General features: G+C 37.8%; 1 protein-coding gene across 1 annotated transcript in view; it reads right to left on the bottom strand.

The window, feature by feature from the left end:
* LOC136864052 (uncharacterized) overlaps positions 1–26,608 on the bottom strand; it is a 218,510-nt gene that overhangs the window by 163,775 nt on the left and 28,127 nt on the right. The window contains exon 2 of the mRNA XM_067140582.2: positions 16,360–16,505. The gene's annotated coding sequence lies outside the window, so the exon portion shown is untranslated. The remainder of the gene's footprint in view (positions 1–16,359; positions 16,506–26,608) is intronic.

Genomic DNA, 26,608 nt, shown 5'->3' on the forward strand with positions numbered 1-26,608 from the left:
AAGTCAGATTGCTCCCCGAGCGGTTTGGGAGAATTATTCTATGGGCCTGGGTGATCCGCTACGCGTGAAGAGAACTGAAGTCCACAGCTTCCCTTATACCACATTTAATACCAATAGTTGATGAATATATACAGTATTTACAAACGCCTCCACAACCTCAATTGATGTAAATATCGAAGACTTGGCATGGTCGACTCTTAGGGGTATATATTTCTAAGTCCCAACTTAGAGGTGCTAAACATCATCATCATCATTATTATTATTATTATTATTTATTATTATTATTATTATCATTATTATTATGCGGAGACCTTAAAGTGCTGACAGAGCTTCCGCTTGCAACTCCCGGAAGATTTGATCCAAAGACCCCCGTTTAAGGGTGTGCCCCCCCGGCTTTATACCTTCTCCTCGACATGCCCGAGCTTCGAGAAGGGAATCAAAATTCTCCACCCTGTGGAAACTGAATTCAGCCAATCAGAGGTGAAAACTCCCATTTTTGTTCAACGTTACTTTGTCTTTTCTAGAAGACAATCTACGCAGTTGGGAGGGTGCGGTATCCTGCTTACGTGACTAACCACAGCTCGACCAAGCCATTTCCTCTTTTGCACAACTATGCTGCTTTTCTACACTCAATATTCTTTCATATTCCAAACCCCTATGATTCTCATTTTACATTGAATCTTTTCTCTAATAATATTGGGGGGTGGGGAGGGTCATGTGAGGCGAATGGAGGAGATAGGTTACCTAGGAGAATAATGGACTCTGTTATGGAGCGTATGAGAAGTAGAGGCAGACCAAGATGATGATGGTCAGCCTCAGTTTCTAACGATTTAAAGATGAGAGGTATAGAACTAAATGAGGCCACGGTACTAGTTGCAAATAGAGGATTGTGGGGACGTTTAGTAAATTCACAGAGGCTTGCAGACTGAACGCTGAAAGGCATAACAGTCTATAATGATAATGTATGTATTTTCAAGTTCACTATTAAGTTAAAAAACACTCATTTAAAAAATGACTATATATAAAACAAGCAAAATCTCTTCTAGTTTAAAAAAAATAATAAGTTCTCAAAGGTAAACACAGGAACAAAAACACAAAAGAATTGAAATTTCCGAGCTGCACACAGTTCTGTCAGTGGCCGAGCACTATTCAAAGTCATTCTCAGACAGCTTTCTTTTCCTGCCAGGCTTCATAGTTCTCCAGAAGTGCTGCATCCCACAATTACACCAAAATAAAAAATATAAAAATAAAATTAATAATCAGTCGAAAGATAATGAAAGTAATTCACAAAAACTAACAGCAACAAGGAGGGAGCTCGAAGTTACATACCTTCTGTGATCCCATGGGGATGAGGAAAAAGCAGCTGAATTTATACCTATCCTGACCCTGACCGAGTCATTTGCGGCAAGTGAGGAATGTGTGATGCAAGACTTGTAGCTATATCGTCGATGTCTTACTTGTTATAATGGCACAAATGAAGGATAAATGATTATAGCTGATTAAGTGAATGCATGTACCATGCATTGTGCATGCGACGTTGGCATTCTAGTGATATTATATTGCGTCGGAAGCGCAACGTTTAGCAGTCCTAGGTTAATCTTAAGAGTGGGAGTATTATAGGAAGCACATACAATGTGCATTAATGTATATATTGCTTGTGTCTTGTGGTTCAGTAACAGGAACAAATAAATAAATCTGAGAAATACAGTATTAACATGAATTGTTTTTTTCTTCAGATACAATTTCAACCACAACAGGCACACCTACTCCTAGAACATCCACTTATGCTTTTACCAGTCTCACAACCGGTATTGTAGAATAATCTTTTAATGAAAGAAATGAAAACAAATCAGAATACCTTCAGGGTAATAAGAAAAAGCTTCATCATTCGATTCATATGTGGTTAGATCAACACCAATACAGAAGCAGTCTTACAATGAGCAAGTAGCTAGTTTTATACTAGTAAAAAATATGGCTTTCTGTAGTGTTTAACATCCTCAACTTGTGTGATTTTTGCAACTGCCCACGTTACGCCCCTGCAAACATAAAGAAAATTAGAAACAGAAAGAAAATTAATGTCTTTACTGGGAAGTATTTATGAAAAATAAAATAAAACTCATTCCCTTATTCTGAAAAAAAAAATTGTGCGTGTCTAGGGTTTGATGGTTGGTCAAAAGTTCACACTGCCAATCATCTGGCAGAAGTGACTGTTACGAGCATTAAAAAATGTGAAAACTTAAAGTGCCAAGTTTGTTCTGCGGTTACAGACAATGGGTCATATGAATAAAAGTGAATAATTACTGTTTGCTAACAGTTTTGGAGCAGTTACCCGCATTGGTATGAATAGAACCTGGTAGTACGTGCTCACTTTGGCATAACAACTCGTGAATTTTGGAGGTACCTCTGTAGGTGGCTCAAGATCGAGGAGTATACAATGAAAACGTGAAATGGTGGAGTATATGTTTCCAGTACAGCACAGAAAAACTTATAAAAACCGTACAGTCACGTGTGGTTAACTATAAAGAGCCTTGTACGTTTCAGCTGCAGAATATTCAGTGGTTAGCACAGCACTTCTTGGAGGACTCTGACAGTAGAAGACGGAAACTTCGCGTAGAGAAGAGAAAATGCGCATCATCTTGCATTATGTGGGTGATCCACGATTTTCAGCATGAAGTAAGAGAAGATGTAGGAGTGGATCAGAGCACTGCATCTCCAACGTATATAAAGGAAATGAATGCCATCTTAGCAAATGCTTACCAATGGATAGGCCTACAATTTCCTTTTACTGATGATGGCCTCAAAGATGCAAAAGTTGAATGGCAAGAAAAAGTACAGATTCCCTGCGGCTATTGGAGCTCACATCTGCTACCGCAGCATAACAGGTAGTGTTATTAGCTGCTGTCTTCAGAGGCCCGGGTTCAATTCCCAGTACTGTCAGAAATTTAAGAATGGCAGGAGGGCTGATATATGGGTGAAATAATACATGCAGCTCACCTCCATTGGGGGTGTGCATGAAAAAAGCTGCACCACCTCGGGATGAGGACACAAGTTTATTATTATAGGAGCTCTCGATTATACTCGTGTGGTAATAAAAAAGCCTAGTAGATTCAGAGATGAATATATTAACTGAAAAGGAACTGCCAGTATTAACGTCCAAGCCACATGTAATGCAAAAGAAGAATTTACAAGCATAGATGCTTCTGCACACTATTCCCTCATCTGGAGAAATTTTCATGTATGGAGAGTACTAGGAGAGAACAGAGCAAATGCTGAGCTATTTGGTGATGCTGGTTATGCAGTTGCGTCTTGGCTAATGACACCGTATCTGAACCCCACAACTCCATAGCAGCTAACTTATAACATGTGTCATAAAAAGGAAAGAGTAACAACTGAAAGGTGTTTCGGTGGTGGGCTCATAATATGAGGCGAATGGAGGAGGATAGGTTACCTAGGAGAATAATGGACTCTTATGGAGGGTAAGAGAAGTAGAGGGAGACCAAGATGACAATGGTTAGACTCAGTTTCTAACAATTTAAAGACAAGACGTATAGAACTAAATGAGGCTACAGCACCAGTTGCAAATAAACGATTGTGGCAATGTTTAGTAAATTCACAGAGGCATGCAGACTGAACGCTGAAAGGCATAACGGTCCACATTGATGATCGATGTATGTAATAAAACCTTATTTATCTCGAAACTCTGTTTTTGAGGGTTAGCCCTTTCTCTTACTTATGCACTCAATTACGTTTAGCTTGAAGACTGCTGAATAGTTTCTGTAATTACCCATGATCACAAATAAATGCTTCACACGTTCATGTGTTGCTATGTAAATTACTGACAGTAACTGTTTAGTATTATTGTATTAAAAAACATTTCTACAAAAATGCTAAAAACAAAATAAAACAGAGTGTCCACCAAATCCAGATTTTAAAATTCCCTGACATTTCCCTGTTTTCCAGATATAAAAAACAGTTTTTTTTTCTGACACATGATGACAAAAAACATAATTATAAACGAAGTGTCAGTAATATTAAAATACATTTTTTAAACTTAACATCCAAAAAAATAAATGAGCAATTAATGTGCATATTAAAACTTGGAAGTTTAATTTAGTCTGATCAAATTCACTTTAAGTTTTTTTTACATGTATTACCATTACTGCTTCAGCGAAGAAACTTCTTTGTAGCCACCAATGACTCGAGCTTCTGCCATCACTCTCCACTTCTTTTCTTCTAATTCTTTCAGCAAAAAAGCGGCCTTTCTCTTATTTTTTGCAGAGAATCTTCTACTTCTAATATTTCACGTTTCTCCTGTAGATTTTGAACGTACAAAGCATGAGCACTCTTTGCAGCATGTAGCATGTTATTAATGGAGACCTTTTCAATTCCACCAGGGTTTGGGATAGAATCATATATTATTCTTTGTGCTACAAGGGATACTTGTAGCATGTTCTCTACTATAATTTCTTTATTAACAGGAAAACCACATTCAAGTGAACCATTTCCATGAAACAATATTAGTATCATTTTGAGAAATGAAGCCAACTTTTCTGTTTTCAAATTTACTATTGGAAGAACAGTGCGAAGCCAAAAGTGATCTAAACTCTCATCTTTAGAATACAAAGAATTCACTTCTTTCAAAGTATCATTCTCACAAAACAGAAGTGAACTCCCTTTGTACATGAATGGCTTCATTACCCGATATCCATTTGTTTTCAACAAAGGCAGTTAAAGCTATCCTTAGCAGTCTACTGCTTAGAGGCTACTTGGCTACACTTGGATTGTAACAAGAAATTAATTTAGTCAGTTTATAAGCCAGCGGTGAGCAGATGCGGCCAACAGCTAGAAACTGCAGATGATGACGATATGCCAGCAGTGACCTTTCCAGTAAATATTTGCACAAAGCTACCATTCCTCTTAGACAATCTGTGCAAAACACTACTATATCTCAATCATTTAATCCAGGAGTGCCACGAAGTGCTGCTTTAGCAGCATAACCTATGTCAATTTTAGATGCAGGCAGAAGATCTTCTTTACTGTCTAAATACTTTTTTTTTTTTTTGCTAGTTGCTTTACGTCGCACCGACACAGGTAGGTCTTATGGCGACGATGGGACAGGAAAGGGTTAGGAGTGGGAAGGAAGCGGCCGTGGCCTTAATTAAGGTACAGCCCCAGCATTTGCCTGGTGTGAAAATGGGAAACCACGGAAAACCATTTTCAGGGCTGCCGACAGTGGGGGTCGAACCTACTATCTCCCGAATACGGGATACTAAATACGTTTTAGGAGATCTTCTGAAGACTGCAGTGACTCAGACTTAACAAACCTTGTCATGATATTTATCATCAATGAAAGATTCATAAAGGAGTGATGCAAATGGGAGATCTGTCTGAAACTTTTAGGAATGGTTCCAAATCTCCAACAAGCGATAATAAAAATGACAACTTGGCCTTAAGAACCTTATCTTTAAGTGAAGTTGATACTATTTTGAAGCTGTTACAGCTTGGGATTTTCTTGTCTCTGTTTGTTCCTTCCACATATTTTTCGACATTAGGTAGGATATCTATAGCATGTTCAATGACTTGAAAATTTTCAAGCCATCTTATAGCACAATATTTCGAAGGAAATACGTTTGAACCTGAATAATGTATATAATCAGCACGACTTGCAGTAGCGTAGCAAAACAAGAAGTGAAGAGCACGAAGAAATTCTGCAATATTCCACTGGGTTTCTTTTACTGCCATTTTATATGAATTGTGCACACTATGCAAGCCACAAGATCCAATGTTCAACAAAATAGGAACATCTAGATCATCTAATAAATTACCAAAATCCTGAAGGAACTTTTTATTAACATTTGGACCATCCACTGAAATATGTAATTTTTTTAGAGTCCTTGCTGTGCTTGCAAAAAACCATTTAACAAATCTGAGGAGGTAGAGTGACCAAGAAACATGGAATCAAAATAAGAAGTGCATACTTCATTAGTATCAGGATTGAAACAATGAACTACAAGATCCATTTGGCCTATCTGAGAAACTTTATTCAGTGACTCGTCAAACCCAACGGTGAAATGTGTGCACTTACTACCCATCTCAAGAACTTGCTTATGGAAATAGAGAGCCAAACCATGAGTGATTGTATATGCAACTTTTGTTCTGTGCAGTTGAACTTTCGAAGCTGTTTCAGAGTCTGTAAACATTACTGGAAAAAACTGAGAACGCAATACAGGTCTAATTCATCGAGCTCACCATTCCCCAACAACACAGAATATTCAATAGTAAGCAGATCAAAACATTGGAAATTCGATCGATCAATCATATAGCTATTGATATTATTGATTATTTCACATTCGAGATCACACTTTAACTTTTCATTAAAAGTTATTCCTGGCATAAAAGACATGCCCTAGATTAATGTTATAAAAACTGAAAAATGTGTTTGTATTACACGGATAAATACGGTATGTCAATTTTATCTGGCAGAAGAATGAATTTCCAGATTTTTTCCTGAATTCTCTGACATTTCCAGGTTTTCCCGTTAATTATCGAATTCCCTGACATTTCCCTGTTTCCCAGATTTTCCATACGGGTGGACACCCTGTAAAACTTACATTCTCACACACACATCTACAGTGCAGTAATCACATCACTCACAAACGCATGCATCTGTACATTCCAGATCAGTCAATACTTTTGCAAGAGCAGGCCTACCTAATAAACATGAAACGGGAAAATCCTACATCATTCCCCCACGACATGGAGAGGCTAACTTGTGAGCTACATCAATTGCAAGCAGAGGTGTACCTACTTGTAAATTTCCCAATACCAGAATGTTTGATTATGTATTATAGCAGACCACAGAAATATGGCACATTAAGGCTGATTAAATTACAGTGTTAATAAAAATGGACAGACTCATTTGATGTTTACCGGTGACAAGAACAAATATATATATATATTTTCTTTTTTCTCCGTGAATTAGATTCTAAGTGACTCATTTTGTCGCCGGTTGCCTGCATGTTCTAATACCAGTGTACTTCTGGTTGCAAGGCGTTGAAGCCGCACGGTACTGGTAGACAAGTGTGCGCGGTACTGGTATTTCCCTGCTACAATAAAGGATTATGTTTTATACAAAAGATAGCCAATATGCATGGATTGTGTTAATACCATCAATAAAACTATAAGTAAAGTAAAAAGAAAGAACAACATAAGACCAGCACCAGAGAATCGCAAGAATTCAAAGTAATGCTACTTTTACGTTTACAAACCCAGGGATTTTCTAAATCACAAAATTATTTAAGAAACACGACTATGAAGTTTCATTTTCAACAAAGAAGAATAATGGTCAGTTATTTTACAAAATAGTGTAAATTACAATTTAAAAAATTACTTAGGTTCAGGAATCTACAAACCTAAGTGCGATCAATGTTTTGTCATGTACAAACAGGTAGGAGTTTTCAAACTAGGTATCAGGAACACGTCAATGCTAATAAACACAGGAATTATTCTGCCATGAGTGTCCATATGGGAGATTCGGGTCACCAATATACTGATATAGATAGAGACTTGACCATATTTAAAAAAGTGAGCGAAAGGAACCTGATGAGCATATACGAAAATATTTATAAACGTTTGGACCAGAGTTATAACACGAACTTTTATCATCACTAAAAATTAATAGTTTGAAGTTATCTCCAGTAAAACAAACAACCCACCCTTCCGTTCTGCATATAGGCGGAGCAGTTTCCCGTACTAATGGCGCTGCTTCTCCCACCACCTCCAGCCAAGTTCTGCCGGGCGAGAGGAAACATAATTATAACGTGCAGCAGCGTACCGAGAAGCAAGTCAGAACTAGGCTCGGATGGGAACCGGCTATAGGGAGATTCACCAACTTTGAGGGTAAGTTTTTATGACACGAAATCATGACAAAAACTCATTTCTTAATTTCTGAGGGTTTAAACCCACTAATATGTATATATATATATATATATATATATATATATATATATATATATATCTCTCTTTCTTTCCAGACCTTGTCTTTTGAAAGGAATCTTCTTTAGAATTAAAGCTTTCAGTATCCTTCAGTTGATAAGGTCCCATTTTCCTATTCTGAGGCCAGTGTTCAAATCTCCTTCAGTCAGTACACTGAAGCTACCAGAACCGCATGTCAAATTTCAAGAAATATCATTTAGAATCAAATTTTAACACATGAAGAATTTTTACAAGAAGTGATGGACAGTTTTATGGAAAAATAGTGTGTATCAATGGTGAATAAATGTATATTGTTTCGCGACCACATTGTCAAACTACAAATCGTCCTGCTTCTCTTTGGACTTTTTTCCAGTTCTCGAATCAAGTAATTCTGATGAGGGTCTTATACACTGGGACCATACCCTAATTGCCGTGTGTCGTACGTATATTGGTATTATTTATCTACTTAAACGTTCCATTTGAACTATTTTAATTACTTCGAAGTATATAAGCGATTTAATTTAATTTAATTACAATTTTTTTTTGAGTAATGAAAATATTGGTATTAAAAATTCTTCGCTTAATGGTCGCACTCTACAATTCTTTCGAAATTTTGGTATAAAAAGTGCGATTATGCAGTGAAATACGGTAATGAAGGAGGCCCTAACAAACACATACTCAAAGGGTAAGTTCATGAATATCTCAACCCTTTGAAGTCAAGACAGCCATAAGACGAGGAGATTGCCTATCCCCACTTCTGTTCAATTGTGTTCTGGACAAGATCACATCAAAGAATGGGAAAAAGTACTCGCAGAAAAAGGCATTAAGTATCAAGTAAGGATAGGGTACAAGAAAGAAAAAATCACTATCAACTGCTTAGCATTTGCTGCTGATCTTGCGCTGCTGAGAGAGAACTTCAAATCAGCTATAATGGAAGTGCACACTTTGGAGGAAATAGCAGTGAAAACCGGTCAGCAGATATTGTTTGAACACAGCCATTTCATAACCAAAATTAAAGAAGCCCCGAGATACATAATGTCAACAAAGGAGAGTAAGATAAATAAAGTTCTTAAATTCAAGTACCCTGGTGAGATACTACAGTCTAACAGGCTTGATAAAGAATGAAACAGTGAAAGAGCCAGAAAAAAATTGTGCTTGCATTCAACCTTACGTGAAAAACACATACAACAAGAAAGCAATTTCTATCAGAACTAAACTATGACACCATCAGGCAGTAATCCAAACAGAGTGCCTGTACACTTCAGAATGCCTAGGATTAACAACCAGAAAAGACATCAAAGAAATTGAGAAAGAAAGATCGATTTTAAGAAAATTCTTGGACAAAAATAAATAAATGTGCTGATACATACCGATTACACAGAAACAAAGAAGTATATAAAACATGCAGCAGGATTTCAGATACCATATGCAAATGCAGGGTTAAATTCTTTGGACGTATTTCAAGAATGACTGACGACAGACTCAATAAGACATTTTTTAATCATTTTAACAAGCCTATTAGGAAAGGCAACTCTTATGACAAATGGTTTGTTAACACGAAGAAGAATCTGCAAGAAATGAACATCATGGATCAAGACATCCACAACAGAATCATTTTCAAAAACAAGATACACATCTGAGGGGTTCCTAGAGCCAGAAACAATGACCAAAAAGAAACAGCATTGGACGGCTGAAAAGAAAGAAGCTGTAAGCAAGAGAATGAAGGAATACTGGCGCCCAAGAAAACTGAAATCATGAAGAGTTATTTATGTGGTCCATAGTTGGAGAAAATTGATTATGAATGGTTATTTACTATTTTTTTTAATGTATGAATAGCTCAGGCGGTAGAGTGCTGTGAGCTCAAGTTGGCAGGTCCGATCCTGGCTCAGTCTGGTGATGTTTGAAGGGGCTCAAATACGTTAGTCTCGTGTTGATAGATTAACAGGCACTTATCAGAACTCCTGCAGGACAAAATTCTGGCATAACAGTGTCTCTGAAAATCATTGAAGTAATGGGACATAAAAAAACAACTTATTTGGTACACTTCTTTTTATTTTCTTCTCAATACCTCTTCATTCGTTTACCGAGTGCCTTTCAGTGTTCTTCTGTCCATCCTGCATATTTTGTTTTAAGTTTCTGTGAAAATGAATGTTTGCTTACTAAGCTTCTAAATTTTATCTTGAATGGTTTCCTTGGTAATAAAAATTTCTTCTAGATCCTACTATATTTCCACCAACCAATGGTTGCAGTTTTCCAGGGATAGTGATCGATTTAGAGGTTTCTTTGTCAGCCTGTTATCCATTCTGTGTAGGTGTCTGTAGAATTGTAACTGTCCTTTCCTAACTGTGACTTGATAAATTTTCTGTGGTTCTCTTTTCACCCAAATTCGAATTTCATATTTTGGTCCTAGGATTTTTCTGAGAATTTTCCTCCTTTGTTTTTCAATGTTGTTTTTTTCTTTTTAAATTTGCGACCTGCCACCAGTTTTCAGGGTTTCAGATGCATAAACTGCCTCTGGTTTGATAACTGTGTTGTAGTGTCAATTTTTCATTTTTTGAAATAGATTATTTCTTGTATCTATCCCAGGTGATTTTATAAGCTCTTTGGAGTTTAGCATTCTTCCTTTGCTTTTTTAATTTTTCTTACAAGCTTTACGTTACAGCGACACAGATAGGTCTTATGGTGACGATGCGATAGGAAAGGGCTAGGAGTGGGAAGGAAGTGCCCATCAAAGACTTTAATATTACTTATCTAGACTCACAGAGTACGCTGATGCTATGCAAAATCTTGAACACTTTCGCGCATCGCCATGTTGTGGGCGCTTCAGCTTGGAATGCATGGCTAGCATGAAGTATTGTTTACAGTTCCTTGCACGCTTTTTAATTAAATCATGTCTGTTAGCGGATCTGTTGTAGTATTATATGGAACGGAATGATAATATATTGTCAAATATTTTCAAGGAATGTGGAAGCTTATACAATATGGTAGTTAAATTGATCGGGAATATTAAAGGGAAGTTCTGCTACCAGAACGGATCTGGTATTTCTTTCACATGTGAGTAGAAACTGAAATGTAATAAAATGACTTTCAATTACCATAATCGAGAACTAAACAGGTTATGCGATGGTTGATTCAGAGAACGTATGAACATGACATATAGTATGTTTATGCTGCTGTTTCTTCTTCTTCTTCTTCGGTGGGGATGAGTAACTCATTGCATGCTATAAATCTCATTCCATATTGACGGAATAAATACAAGGAGGATCTTATAAATACTTTTTATTTGTAAACTGAGTAACTCAGACGGTTGAGGCGATGGCCTTCTGACCCCAACTTGGCAGGTTGAAACCTGGCTCAGTCCGGTAGTATTTCAAGATGTCAACCTCATGTCGGTAATTTACTGGAACAAACAGAACTCCTGCAGGACTAAATTCCAGCACCTCGGCATCTCCGAAAACCGAAAAAGTTGTTTGTGGGTCAGGCCAATAACATTATATTATCATCTTCTTCTTTTCCTTCTTGGCCTTTTTTTCCAATTCATTGGGGATAATAATTTAGAACTAAACAGATGTTCTCAAAAAGCATACATACTTTTCATACAGACTGTGTACCGGTCTTACAAATTTGATATAAAGTTAAGCCTAGATTCTGTAAAATATGATTGATAAAGCTTGATAAAATCCTATTATTAGGGTAAAGTATTCCTTAAAATTATTACCAATTATCTGAAAAGTGATTTGTTGGTGACATATGTCTTAAGTTCTCCATTTTTTCACACTTGCCTAATAATTAAAGAATACAATTGTCAATACGCTATTCCAGAAAAATCTGACAAGGCCTCAGTCTATATTAAGCTCATTACAATCTAGTGAATCCTACTCTGCACTAGAAAATGCTAATCAAACTACCTGTTTAACTATCATATTAATATTTTTGCAAGTGCTTTACATTCAATGTAATTCATATTCAGATGCAAATCATGGTCCTCATATCACAGAAAAAACAGAACAAACTTTCAATTTTTATCTGTGCTCAGATAATGTTAATTCAGTTTGAGTTTTTTTGCAAGTTGCTTTACGTCGCACTGACTCAGATAGGTCTTATGTCGATGATGGAATAGGGAATGGCTAGGAATGGGAAGGAAGCGGCCGTGGCCTTAATTAAGGCACAGCCCCAGCATTTGCCTGGTGCGAAAATGGGAAACCACAGAAAACCATCTTCAGGGCTGCCTACAGTGGGGTTCGAACCCACTATCTCCCAAATACTGTATACTGGCCGCACTTAAGCGAATGCAGCTATCAAGCTCTGTTAATTTGAGTTTATAAATGCAGTAATATTGGTATTTAGGAAGAGAATATTATGAGGAGGGTTTTACATCTTAAAATATACCATTCTTACTTAAGCCTTAACCACTCACGAAACTCAAACTAAGCTAGACATTCATTTCATTTAAAAAAACACACAACAGAGGTAGACTAGCACCAGTGTAAAGATTATCAGGCAACATTTAATTCCATCCAAATCACAAAGAAATAATAATTAAAGTTATACTCATCCAATTACGTTATTTCATATCCAAACCAAACCCCATGGTGCAACAGAACCACAGGGTCATGGCCTACCAAGCAATCGCTGCTCAGCCCGAAGGCCTGCAGATTAGGTGGTGTCATGTGGTCAGCACGACAAATTCCTCTCAGCTGTTACTCTTAGTTTTCTAGAATGGGGCCACTATCTCGCTGTCAGGTGGCTCCTCAATTGTAATCACGTAAGCCGAATACACTTCGAACCAGCCCTCAGATCCAGCTAAAAATCCCAGACCTGACCAGAGATCGAACCCAGGACCTCCAGGTACGAGGCAGGCATGTTATCCCTACACCGCGGTGTCGGCATTTCATACTCTTCTGGGTGTGATTTTTTTTTAAAATCTTACATTTTTTCAGAAAGATTTTTCCAGTCATGAACCTTTTAAACAACCTTTTCACAGAAATTAGTAAAACTTGCTGTAATTACTTATCAGAGAGGAATAATAAGCTATGTACCTTTCATAGAAACATTTTATTTCACAGGTTTTCTTTTAGTCAATGTTGAAGATTCTTGCTATCAGCACAGGAGTTTGTAAATAATAATATTCAATTATTTATTTAATAATTAAGTTTAATATGTTCTCCTGTCTGTTAACAGACAGGTAATTGTTATCTCATGATCTGTAATCATACTTAAGTTGTGAACTGCTGTAATTTGAACAGGCTGCCTATATACCGTTTTTTCCTTTCTGTTTTCGGAGACTGAAATTCTAATATGTGATTTACGTATTTTTATTAATAGTGTATTTTTCAATCTTCTTATTCAGTCTGTTAAAGGATTTTCAGCCTGTTAAAGAATGCTCAGTTTTGATACATGAGTATATTTTAATATTACCACAGTCCTGATATATGTATATTTTCAATGAAGCCAACATGTAGAGCCCAGGTTTCAATTACATGTATCCGTTCTGAATGTTCAAACAGATCAGTTACAAACATGACCCTTATATTAAAGCGAATGTTTTGGCTTTACACCCCAGAACTACGTTTATGGTTTTTAGAGACATGAAGGTGCCAGAATTTAGTACCGCAGGAGTTCTTTTACGTGCCAGTAAATCTACTGACACGAGCTGACATATTTGAGCACCTTCAAATATCACCGGACTGAGCCAGGATCGAACCTGCCAAGTTGGGGTCAGAAGGTCAGCACCTCAACCGTCTGAGCCACTCAGCCTGGCTATATTAAAGTGAGCGACATGATAATGTTTAAGGTACTGTTAGGCCTATATACTGGTTTTTCCTTTCTGTTTTCGGGGACTGAATTTCAAATATGTGATTATGTCTTTTTATTAATAGTGTTCTTTAATATTGTTATTCAATCTGTTAAAGGATTTTTGTTAAAATGTGCACTACCTATAGGCTATCCATAAGATTTGTGGAGATTGTTCAATAACAATGCAAAATGTGTTCAGTTTTGATACATGAGTATATTTTAATACTACCACAATCTTGATGTACGTATATTTATTGCATCTGTGCATGATAGTCGGTGTAGACTGTAATTAATTTACTAGGACCAGGGGATGGCTAAGTTTCCCTGTATGAGACATTATTGGACACTTTCCAAGATTTAATTTACAGTCCACTTTTACCACTTCAGACCTCAGAATTATCCTGTATAATATCTGTGTGGTATTTGATTTACAATTAGTAACACAGTTTGTGAAATGACGAGAATTTATGTTCGGATACTCTGCTTCCTATTGCCGCACCTTTTTAAAATTGTATTTTGGATGCATCTAATTAACATCTGTTCTTACTCTCTGGCTCCATGGCCAAATGGTTAGCGTGCTGGCTGTTTGTACACACAGTCCCAGGATAGATTCCCGGCCAGGTCGGCGATTTTAACCTTTTTGGTTCATTCCGACAGCTGGGTATGTGTGCATTCTTCGTCAATAGAATTCATCATTGGTAGGACCCTATCCTCATAGATGTGCAGGTCGCCTGTACTGTGTCAACACGAAAGACCTGTACCAGGCCTCTTGAGAGGCCACATGCCATTATTATTATTATTATTATTATTATTATTATTATTATTATTGTGCCTTTGCTGGCAGGACCTAGTGTTTACAGTGCACTATGTCTTCTGGTAGGGGCTAGAGCAATTTTGTTACTTTCATTGATCTGTCTCAGCTTTATCCTTGGCTTTGACAAAATGAAAGTGACTGAGGTATGAGTGATACTAGTAAGGCCATTCCTTCTGTAACCAGTCCCTGCTATGAATGGTGTGAAAATGTAGCTCATAGGGTCGGTTGGTACATGCACTTCAGTGGGCTTGGCAGACTGATATATAGTAGCAATTTCTGGCTCGGTGAGGAAAGCTATTTTTTTGCTAGTTGCATTACGTCACACTGACACAGATAGATCTTATGGAGACGACGGGATAGGAAAGAGCTGGGAGTGGGAAGGAAGCGGCTGTGGCCTTAATCAAGGTACAGCCCCAGCATTTGCCTAGTGTGAAAATGGGAAACCATGGAAAACCATCTTCAGGGCTGTCAAAAGTGGGATTTGAATCCACTATCTCCCGAATACTGGCTGCACTTACGCAACTGCAGCTATCGAGCTCGGTTTTCTTAGCAATTTAGTTCATACCCTCCCGGTTTGGAAAAATGGTCTTTTTATTTAGATTGCATTTGCTTAATTTTTTTTTTGTGCAATGTGCTGTTTGTTCTGAACGTTATTTTAAAACCTTGCCTTCTGAATACGTTAGCCACTTTGCACATGCTGTTTTCATGAAATTGAGAACTACTGTATATATATTTAATGTATTTGGGTGGGTGTTTCTTTAGACTTTTTCCAAACAAACCCCCACCCAAATACAGTTCTCATTTTTGTGAACAAAAAAGTACAAAACAAGTAATACATTCAAAAGGTGTTTTACAATAGCATTCAAACAAACAACACTCAAATATGTCAGCCTTGTGTCGGTAGATTCACTGGCATGCAAACGAACTCCTGTTTGACTAAATTCAGACTCCTCAACGTCTCCGAAAACCGCCAAAGTAGTTAGTGGTACATACAGCCAATAACATTATTATAATAATAATTCACTTATGCTCATTAAACACCCTCCAAAATCATTACCAAACAATTTACAATTGGAAAATAATAACAACAACAGATTACAAGTGCAGTTCCACAAACACCGATCATGTCACCGGAATATGATGTAATGGAAAGGTACCAGTAAACAACCCAACTGGCGAGACGCCACAAACACCCAGCTATATCAGTGAGGAGAGAAGAAGCACAATAGGAGTACATCCTTAAGTTCAAATATTTTAACAATTATTTGGAAGGCAAACACAGAATTTTAAGAGAAATATTCTTAAATTTTTGTTCACAATATTCATCAATGCTTAAAAAAATAAAAAGTGATCTGATAGAATTCAATGATGTTCTTTTAAGAACAAAACATGTCGTTCTGTTTTAATTGAATGGTATCTTTCTCAGGCATACTTTTATTAAATTATTTCTTTTTTCAGATACTTTCTAATTTTATTAATCCTGAATGAGTTGCAACAGACTGAAAAACTTTACAAAAATAGATCTTGAATACCTTATCAACAGTGCCCTGATTCTGTCCCACAACTTTGTACACTTGTATACAGATGTAAGCATTTCACTAACTGTGCTATGCTATCAGTTAACAAATACAAGTTATGAAATAATTATAATTAAGAGTTTACCACTAGAATGGTATCCTAATCAACAGGGAGAAGAAGAATATATTCAATATATTCTGACATTCCTAATGATTAAATCAAGGCTCTGAAGGGATTAAAGTATCACTCTGACATACCTTCACTGTAGTTCTGTTCCAGAAGCGAAATGTTCAACTTTCACTTGGAAGATACTGTATATCGGTAAGGACTGACAGTATCTTCTTCCCTATGTTGACAGTAAGCCTCCCTCAAATGAGACACGTGACATGATTCACTTATGTACCTGTGATGGAGAAAGAGATCAGATAAAGAAAACAATTCTATATTCTGGAGGGAAAAAGAAAGTTGACAACAAATGAACAATGCATAAAATATTTGCAGGTACAGTACACAGTCATGGAATGCTTGTTCATAACACTAAGTAAATATGTAGCTATCAACAATTTCATGATATGTTGATATGAATTTTCCTGTTACTAATCAATATGAAGTCCTTAAAAAAAATCAGTCTGCTTCAGTAAACAAATTGTTGTTGTTAAGAGCACAGTTTTATTGTTATGTTTACTCTTATTTACTTTAATTTCTATTCAAATTATTTAAAAATCGTGCAACAACAGAGTGAAAAACTGATAAAATCATGAACTTAATTTTACTCACATGGACAAAATAATGAATTGTTTTTATTTTTAAAATGTTTTATTAAAAATACTTACTTTACAAAGGACAAAAATAGGGAGGGGGAGGGGGCAACTATGATCTCAACACAACCTCTTTTCAATCTTCCCCACACAGCACTGCCTAGAAACACTAGTATTACATCAGCAGGTAATTCAAACTAATCTGAATAATCACTGCAAGCCAAATAAATAATAATAATAATAATAATAATAATAATAATAATAAAAATAGCAACCACAATAATCATAAAGGCATGGCCACCATGTGCAGGAATTTTGATCTGAAATCACTTGCACTGCCTGCGAGTCCATTTGTTCCATTCATTTTACTCCATCAGATGGCAGATAAATTAGAACACTATTTGGTGATCTATTGCAGAGATTTAATTAATGTCGTTGGGTAAACACCAAATGTGTCATTCGTTATCATACGACAGGGATGCCGAATGGGTTACCTTCTGCCCTTCAAAACTCCAACTACCTTTGCCAGTTTGAATTATCTTTGGATCCAGAGAATGACACAACAACTACTGATTCTTACACTGGTGAGCAACTGAATTTAAGGTACCTGACTTCTACTGTGCAACACCCTGCTTCGCCATGATGACCGAGGCGTTGCACCGACACAGATAGGTTTTATGGCGATGAAGGGATAGGAAAGGCCTAAGAGTGGGAAGGAAGTGGCCGTGGCCTTAATTAAGGTATAGCCTAGTGTGAAAATGGGAAACCACCGAAAACCATCTTACAGAACAAGACAGACTTCACCAGCTTGAAATGTTCCCCAGGAACCTAGGGAAGCTGGATCCTATGCTTTCATGCCAAGCTTGTTACCAGCAGGTTGACCCTCTGAGGGAATGAGGCCAACCCTGGACAGGCTTGGGACGTGTATTTCCAGCCATACCCGAAATCTTCCTCACCAAATGCCACCCACTCCAATCAATAGCTGAACCAAGCAGCCAAGGCAATATCCACCTGGTCGTACCAGGTATTATCCAGGGTCCAATGCTGGTTGATGCCTAATATGGATGGATTGAGGTAATGAGCACCAAGGTTCCCTTCCTCATATCATTCATAATATCATGTAACCCATAGCGTATACAGTGATAAATCATATGAAAAAACAAAAATAATGGTAATATGTTCTTCTGGCATTCGGCTGTGCAGGGACTTGCATTGTCAGGCAGATACTACTGCTGAGTACATGGCGCTAATACCTGACGGGTTGGGGATATTATCTGGGCATTTGAACATAGTCGCACATGTAAGAGGCCACTTCCCAAGCAGCACACACATCAAATTTCAGTTCAGTTTACAACAAACCGCCAATAAAAAAACCAAAAAACAGAAAATAAAAAAGGGAACCGATGGCCTCATAACCCTTTTAATTGCCTTCTACGACAGGCAGGGATTACCTGTGGATATATTCAGACCCTCCCATCCTCTAGAGGTACAATTCATCGTACCAAAGCTGCAATCCATTACTGTGCCTAGTCGCCCGTTTCAGTCACCTCTTTCGACAGGCAGAGGATACCTAGGGTGTATGCTTCATCTGTGTCCCCTACCCATAGGGGTGATTTGTTGTTAGATGTCCTACAGGGGCAGTTGAAGGAATACCTGTGTTTAAGAACATCATTGGTATAAACATGATGTCTTTGAAAGTACTGGAGAGGTAAGGAAGTACCTCATCCAGAACTGGTGAAGTTACTGGTTCTGCTGTAGTAGATCTGAAAGTTATCTTCATCATCATCTATTTTTTCCCATTTCTGCTTCCTTGCGATGTTGATCAATTACTAGAATGTAACGATTACAATTTTATTTCAAGAAGTAAATTGCAAGCAAACATTACTAAGAATGTAATCGTTACAAGTAATTTGATTACTTTTAATCGATTACTTCCCACCTCTGGATCTGGTACGAGCACTCGTATCACTATTTGTTATCAAATGGGGCAAGGATTAAGAAGGAAACAGTAAGTAATGAGATGAATATTGGATACTATCATAATATTCCCCTAGAACTGGGTGGAAAACAATGAAAAAATCAGGTGCATCCACTCATCTTAATTGTGCTTTAGCGAAGACTGAATGTGTTCCTGCACTACAGCCATTGCCATCAAAATCAGAGCAAGGTCAGTGAAGTTACTACCTTTCCCTTCATGGTTCCTCATTTCACCATTACTCCTATTATCTGTCCCATAAAAAACAACACAAATTATATTTAATTTCTCAATCTGTCTTACAATAATTAACAGTTTGATATATATTCACTTCCACTGTTCTACACAACTGATTTGGTGTTTGTTCATGATGTAACTCCTAATTGGATAAATGCAGTGATTGCACAAATCCACAAACAAGATAACAAGAAAGGCAGAAACAAACACTGTGGCTTTCCTTTAACCTCTTAACGTAAAAAACACGCGTATACTCTAGTATTTAGTTTCAACAAATACATAAAATTCAAAGTATAGGCCTACTCAGGAATATTGCTTTCTGATTGATATTTCCACCAGATGTTAAATCATTCTTTTAGGTTCTTATTTTTGACAATAGATACTTCTAACTGTTGAGTAAATAATATTACAATGGTTCATGGTGAGGGCTACTAGAGTCAAATAGGCAATGGCTGAGTGGCCTAGTAAATGGTCCTCAAAATCTGGATACCAGCTGCTAGGAAATAAGAGTGGGCATATTCCGAGTATTAGCCCTACTTGTGGTCAGGTGGCTAGGACTAAACAATCTACCGGCGGTCCATAAGCTGTTGCGAGAGGGTACTCTCACTTGAACTATGTGTAAGTAGGGTAACATCTAACTACAGAGAGAATTACCAAGCCCATAAAGTTTTTTTTACAAGTTGTTTTACGTTGCACCGACACAGATAGGTCTTACGGCGATGATGGGATAGGAAAAGGCTTGGAGTGGGAAGGAAGAAGCCGTGGCCTTCAGGTAATTAAGGTGTTAAAATGGGATACCATCTTCAGCGCTGCCGACAGTGGGGTTCGAAACCACTATCTCCCGAATAATACAGGATACTGGCCGCACTTAAGCGACTGCAGCTACCGAGCTTGGTCATGAAGTTTTAAGCAAGCCTCGAATCTATGGGAGCGACAGAGTTCCACGTCCATTTGACAAGCCAAGGACTCCTTGGAAACAACTTCGCAAGCAAAATGGAATTCAATAGGGTGCTACCAATATTAATAGGGCTTATGGGAGAAAATAAAATTGGCCAAGTAAGCACATCTGGATGCATTTAGGAGTTACTGATGTTCGAGTAAGGGGACATAACAAGGAGGAGATAAAAGATTTTCAGTTGTTCGTAACAGCTGTTAAAAGAGGAAGGACAAAGTGTGCTTTAGGACTGCTAAATCAGGAACACAACAGCACACAACAGAGTTTGTTTCATCACAAGCAAATGATGTAGATAGATGTAGTGCCTGGAGGAATTGCGACGAGAATTGTCTCGATTTATTCACCATGCGAGGGAGCAGATGAGGATTAAGTACAAAAGTATTATGAAGCACTGAGGGACATTGTAGTCAGGGTCAAGAGCAAGGACAGGATAGTGTTAATAGGTGATTTCAATGTGAGAATTCAAAATAGAACCGAAGGACATGAGAAGGTGATAGGTAAATGTAGATATGATGATATGGAAGCTAACAGGAATGGGAAACGTTTACTGGACTTCTGCGCTAGTATATGATTAACAGTTACGAATTAATTCTTGAAGAATAATGCTATTCACCGCTACACATGGGAGGATAGAGGCATCACATCCATAATGGACTATCATCATAATTGACTTAATTGAGATCTATTAGGAATGTACAGGTATTCTGAGGATTTTTCTATGATACAAATGACGATCTGATTTGATTACAATGCTAGGTCTGTCAGCAGGCGGGTAAGGGCAGTGAACCTTCAGGGACAGGGAAACCTTTCTAATCTGCAATAATGAATGTTAGTAACGGAGGGGAAAAAGGAAATTAATAGTGTACAGTTGAGTAAATTAGGTGAACTAATTGTAGATCTGAGGGAATCACTGGACAGATGGAAGGAATATTTTGAAAGTCTTCTTAATGTAAAAGGATAACTTTCTGTTAACGCTCTGAAAAATGGAATTCATGGGGAGAACAGCGATGGTGGTGAAATTACATTTAAGGATATGGAAAGGATGGTAAATAAATTAAATTGTCATAAAGCAGCAAGAATACACAAAATTAGACCTAAAATGGTGAAATACAGTGGTCATAAAGACCAAGTTATCAGCATAGGCCAAACTGCTTACTACATTTCTGCCCAACTGAATCCCTCCCTGCCATTTCATACCTTACAGCAAATGATCCATATAAAACTCTAAACAATGGGGAGGCAAGATTACAGCCTTGTCAAACCCCCGTAACAACTTCCAATCAAAATCTCATTCTACCATCAATTCTCACTGGGGCCTTGCTTCTGACTGCCTGTAATTTACTCTTGATTCCATAATTCCTCAGTAGAGCCATATCCCTTCTCCAGGTCTATGAAAGTTAATAACTATAAATAGAGAGGGGTCCAGAAAAACGTAGACACCCTTTGATAGTTGATATCCTTGAAACAAAATGACATATCACTGCAAATCTTGCATGGTAGCATAGTCCATTGTTTTCTCAACAGATGATAAAGGTCACGTGAATGGCGCAACAATCTTGGGGCGCGTTTTCCAGCAGATGACAGTGCAGCAATGAATTAAGTAAGATTGTAGTTTGAGCAACACAAGGCCATATTGAAGTGGTACTGAAGTACAAAAACATGACGGGAGGTACAACAGCACTGGCATAATGTGTACAGAACTCGGCCACCAACACTTACAACAATTTATCGTATTCGAGATAAATTTGAAGCCAATGGTACTGTTCAGGATGTGCCGATCAGAAACATCAATAAGTCCAGCTTCCAGCGCTGCTGTGTTACAACATTTTACTAGGTCGCCTCAAAAATCTGTGAATCAGGGTGCACGTGAAAGGGGGGTAAGCCGATCAACCATACGATGAATTTTGAAGGCTGCAAAGTGGAAAGTGTACATTCCAAGATCGCTGCACGCTTTGAACGAGGATGACCCGGATCGAAGGATGGAGTACTGCGAGTGGTTTGAAGGCATGCTTTGCAAGGATGAATGGTTTACAGGGATAGTTATCTGGTCTGACGAGGCACAATTCCAACTGAATGGTACTGTAAACCGCCACGATTGTGTGTACTGGGTTCCTGAAAATCCTCATGTTCATGTGGACAAACATGTTAATCTAGCTGGTGTTAATGTCCGTCATCTGTGGTTTGATTGGCCTACTCTTCTTAGAAGGTACCATAACTGGTGAAGTGTCTGTTCATATGCTACAAACATCGATTTTACGTGTCATCTGAGAGGTGTTTGGAAATGTAAGATTTCAAGATGGCACTCTGCCTCAGTACCACAAAGATGTCAGAGCCTACTTGGATGAAAATCTACCTGGACCATGGATAGGTCAAAGAGGAGCTGCTGAGTACCCACCACAGCCTCCAGATCTTACACCTTTTATTTCTACCTAGGGGGAACCTTGAAATTTATCGACAGAAGCCAGCTACACTGAACAAGTTATGAGAAACCATCGAGGCATCCTGTATGGCTATCACACCAGCAACACTAACAGTTTTAGTTCGTTCAGCAGTTCAGCAGCATTGACACTGTTTTGCTGCTAATGGGGGTCACTTTGAACACAAAAAATAACCTTCCCCCATGCATGAATTGTAATGGAATGGCATTTTGTTCCATTAATATTGACTATCAAAGAGTGTCTGTATTTCTTTCATAGCATGTTTTCAATTACATAACATGTACTGAAGAGTCTTTTAAAATAGCCTACAATTATTGTCGACCGAATATAAAAACCGGGCTAAGTGCCAAAACAATCAAATTCCATTTTATTGCTAAAACGTGGGCTATGTGCCTATACCTGTGCAGTAAAAACCGGGTTATGTGATATTCAGTCCAGAAGTAGTTCAAACTTTAGCCACAAGAATTCGCATGGGTCTAAGTGCCACCTACCATGTATCAAAATCCGGGCTATGTGCCAAGCGTCATGTGACTGGTTTTGTAGTTACATGATTCTGCACTTCAGTACCGGTTTTACTCAGAAAGTGAGAAAATACTTTCCAAACCTAAGATTTCGGAAATCGAGAAAAGACACGTGTAATACTTGCGATTTGTTGCACAACGAAATACAAAATGACCAGAGGAACAACGAACTACACCGAACCTCACTGGAAATTCACCACAGGAAAGCAGAGCGAGCCAGAGAAATGATGAAACTAAATCACAAAGAATCAGCTGCTCCCGTACGTGATACCTGTACAATTTCAGTCGACTTGCAGCAAATGTTTTCTTTACCAACACTAACCCACTGCCAAATATATTACTTATGACAATTGTCTTGTTTTAATCTGGGTTTGCACATGGCTGACAACAATCAGGGATTTATGTTTGTTTGGCATGAGATTTTGAGTGGCCGGGGAGGCAATGAAATTCCCAGTTGCACATTCAGAGGCAATAACAGTAACATAACAAACAAGGAAAAACTGATCGTATGGAGCAACAACTGTGGGGGCCAAAATAAGAATAAGATGCTATTGCATATTTGGTTTCTAACAACTATGTTGATGAGGTTCAACATAAGTATGTTGTCCTAGGCCACTCCTATTTAAGCTGCGACTGCAACTTTGGTCTCGTAAAAAGAAGAAAAAGAGTTGAGAAATGTGCGGTTCCCTTGGATGTTGTCTGACTTCTCTGTTCAACTTGCACAAAAGAAACAATTATAACAACTTTGATGGATGAAGAATATTTTTATGACCAGCGCAGCAGCTAAAAGTTGCCTTAATACGACAACTTTAGAAATTCCTAAGGTTGTTTGGGTCAGTCACCAAGAAAAATCCAGGAGCTCTATATGCAAAAAAAAAAAAACTTTCAATGATTTTGAACTCTGGGCAACACAAACGTGTTTAAAAAAAGGGGTAACGAATGAAACTATAAAAAAATTTGAACTGCTGCGGTTGGGAATGACATCAAGATTGAAGCCTGAAAAGAAGGAAGATCTGAAAAAGATGATTCCGTACCTAAAGGAAGAAAACAGACCTTTTTACACTGAACTAACACAGTAGCCATGGTTTGAAGAACACCGTTTACGCATTAAAACTTTTAATATTTGTATAACAATTATTATAGCCTAAAGAAAAGTACTGTACACTACATTGTTTTCAAATTATTGTTTCCACAACAAAGTTTTCAAGAACACTACTTTTTACTTAGGGCCTACTATTATTATGACTTGAGTACTTAGTTCTTTTTATGAATAAAAATCATTTAAAAAAATATTTTCTCCTTTCTTTATCGAAACGTTATCCATACCTGTTGTTTGCTAACTCTGCTCTTGTAAATTTTGCCTTTCATTATTGTGATACTTTAACGGCACTTAGCCCGGTTTTAATGGCACAGGGGTTGGCACATACCTCATTTCACAAAATGTTCAGACGAAAGAGGTAATTACAACACAAATATATATTTTTTTTGTTGCTATTTTGCTTTACGTCGCACCGACACAGATAGGTCTTATGGCGACGATAAATATTTCTTAGGTAACATTAAGCTTTCATGAGTGTTTATAATGTAAGTGCTTCTGACTTTTTTATGCTTTTTTGGAAGAAAAATACAAAAACTGTGAAAATGACAATGTTTTTTCTGTTTATCTCAGAACTTAGATTTTGGCACTTAGCCCGGTTTTTTATTCAGTCAACAAATTAAGGTCAGCCACGCAGCTTTCCTATTATTTCAAAATGTATTCTGTATGAGATCACAGTGTTCCAAAAATGGAAACCTGTAGGAATAAACATCTCATGTGGTTTACAAAGGATAGAGACATTGAATTAAAAGAAAAAATTAAAACAAAAAAGTTCTGAATACTGCCAGCAAGAATTAAAAACATTTATGAGCAAACAAAAGGGCTAATCCCGAGAAGCAATATGTCTAGGAGATTCAAAGTAACCTGAATAGTGATTGAGATGTATTTTGGAACTTTGCCATTAAAAAAGGCAGCACTTAAGGTTCATCCCACAATTTCTGTTTCAGGAATCTTTGTTACAAGGACCAGCCAACATAGCTAATGTATTTGCAGATAATTTCAAAACTACAGTACAAACCTCATCGAGTTTCCAGTTATTCCCTGTGCCATGTCTGGGTGAATGGATGATATAACGGCTGCCTGACTCATATAGCTTGCCTAATAATGTTATAGTCCCAGCTAGTTCTTAAAAAGCTTCTGCACAGTGTGATTATTTCTTATACAGATGTAATTGCTAGCTTTATGGTGTTATGGCTTCAAAATTAATTGTTGAACAGGGTATTTTTGTGTACTGTAGATTTTTAAATGCAATTTACACTAAAATGTTGAAGATTCATAAGGTTAAATTGCAGAGAGTGAATTGGAATATCATCACATGCTACAACACTTGTTGAAGGAGAGCATTTTCAACATTCACTGTAAAGGGGTAGGCTTTAGTGTTTCCCTATCTGATTATCCATTTATCAAAGTTGATGGTTTTTTTTACGGCCATATGGGAACAGCGAGATGGCAACAACGTTTTCGTTTACCGACATGCCATGCATGAAAGACTGTAAACCTTGCGGGACTTGCCCTGTATATATTTTTGAGGAAAAACTAAATACAATTCAAAATTAAGGTATAATAAAAACCCATTGTGCAACAGTCGTGAAGAGCCTTGGCCTACCAAGCAGCCACTGATCACCTGAATGACTGCAGATTACGAGCACTATGTACCCCCTCGGGAGTTATTCTTGGCTTTCTATACTAGGGCCACTCCCTCTCCTTATCAGATAGCTGATCAATTGTAATCCCCCAGGCTGAGTGGACCTAGAAGATATCAGATCCAGGTAAAAACCCTAACCTGGCTGGGAATCGAACCCGGGGCCTCCAAGTAAGAGGCAGGCATGCTACCCCTACACCATGGGGATAGCTATTAAGGAATAATCAACAATTAAATCATTCAGGAAATTAACTCAGTAGGCAAGACAGAACACCGGAGAAAGTACTTACAAGGGGAGGTCACGATGTCCTCATCACCGATTTTGTTTGAACTTTATAGGTTGCTAGTACTACATCACAAAAACACACTGGCAAAGTAGTAGCATGCAACTCTCAAAAATGTTCGAAAAAAAGCGATTTTCATAATGTTCAAAAAAGTTACGAGAGGTTTAGCATCAAGCGAGAGACTGTGGCACGGTGGTCGATTGTTTAAGGTTCTCCGCTTCACTTATGAAGGTGGCGAGTTTGAGTCACGCTCGTATCAACTCATTTACCCCCCCCCCCCCCCAGCCTGACATTTCCTGATCCCCCTTTTCCTTGCGATATGAATGAGAGTTTTCCAGTAAGTGTTGTGTAACGGTTGTGTGCGATTTAACCAGATGTGCTCATCATAAGTTCGATTGGCATGGAGATCTCGCATGTTGAATTATGTTTAGCATGCCAGGTACCAACAAATGAGAGACTGTGGCACAGTGGTCGAGTGGTTAAGGTTCTTCACTTCAGTTACAAAGATGGCGAGTTTGAGTCAAGCTGCTACCATCTTTTTACTCTCCCCTTTTTTCTTCGCCCTTTATGAGTTTCACGGTGGTCCACCATATTATTTTG

This window comes from Anabrus simplex, chromosome 2, assembly GCF_040414725.1.
Source record: "Anabrus simplex isolate iqAnaSimp1 chromosome 2, ASM4041472v1, whole genome shotgun sequence".
In the NCBI taxonomy this organism is placed as follows: Eukaryota; Metazoa; Arthropoda; class Insecta; order Orthoptera; family Tettigoniidae; genus Anabrus; species Anabrus simplex.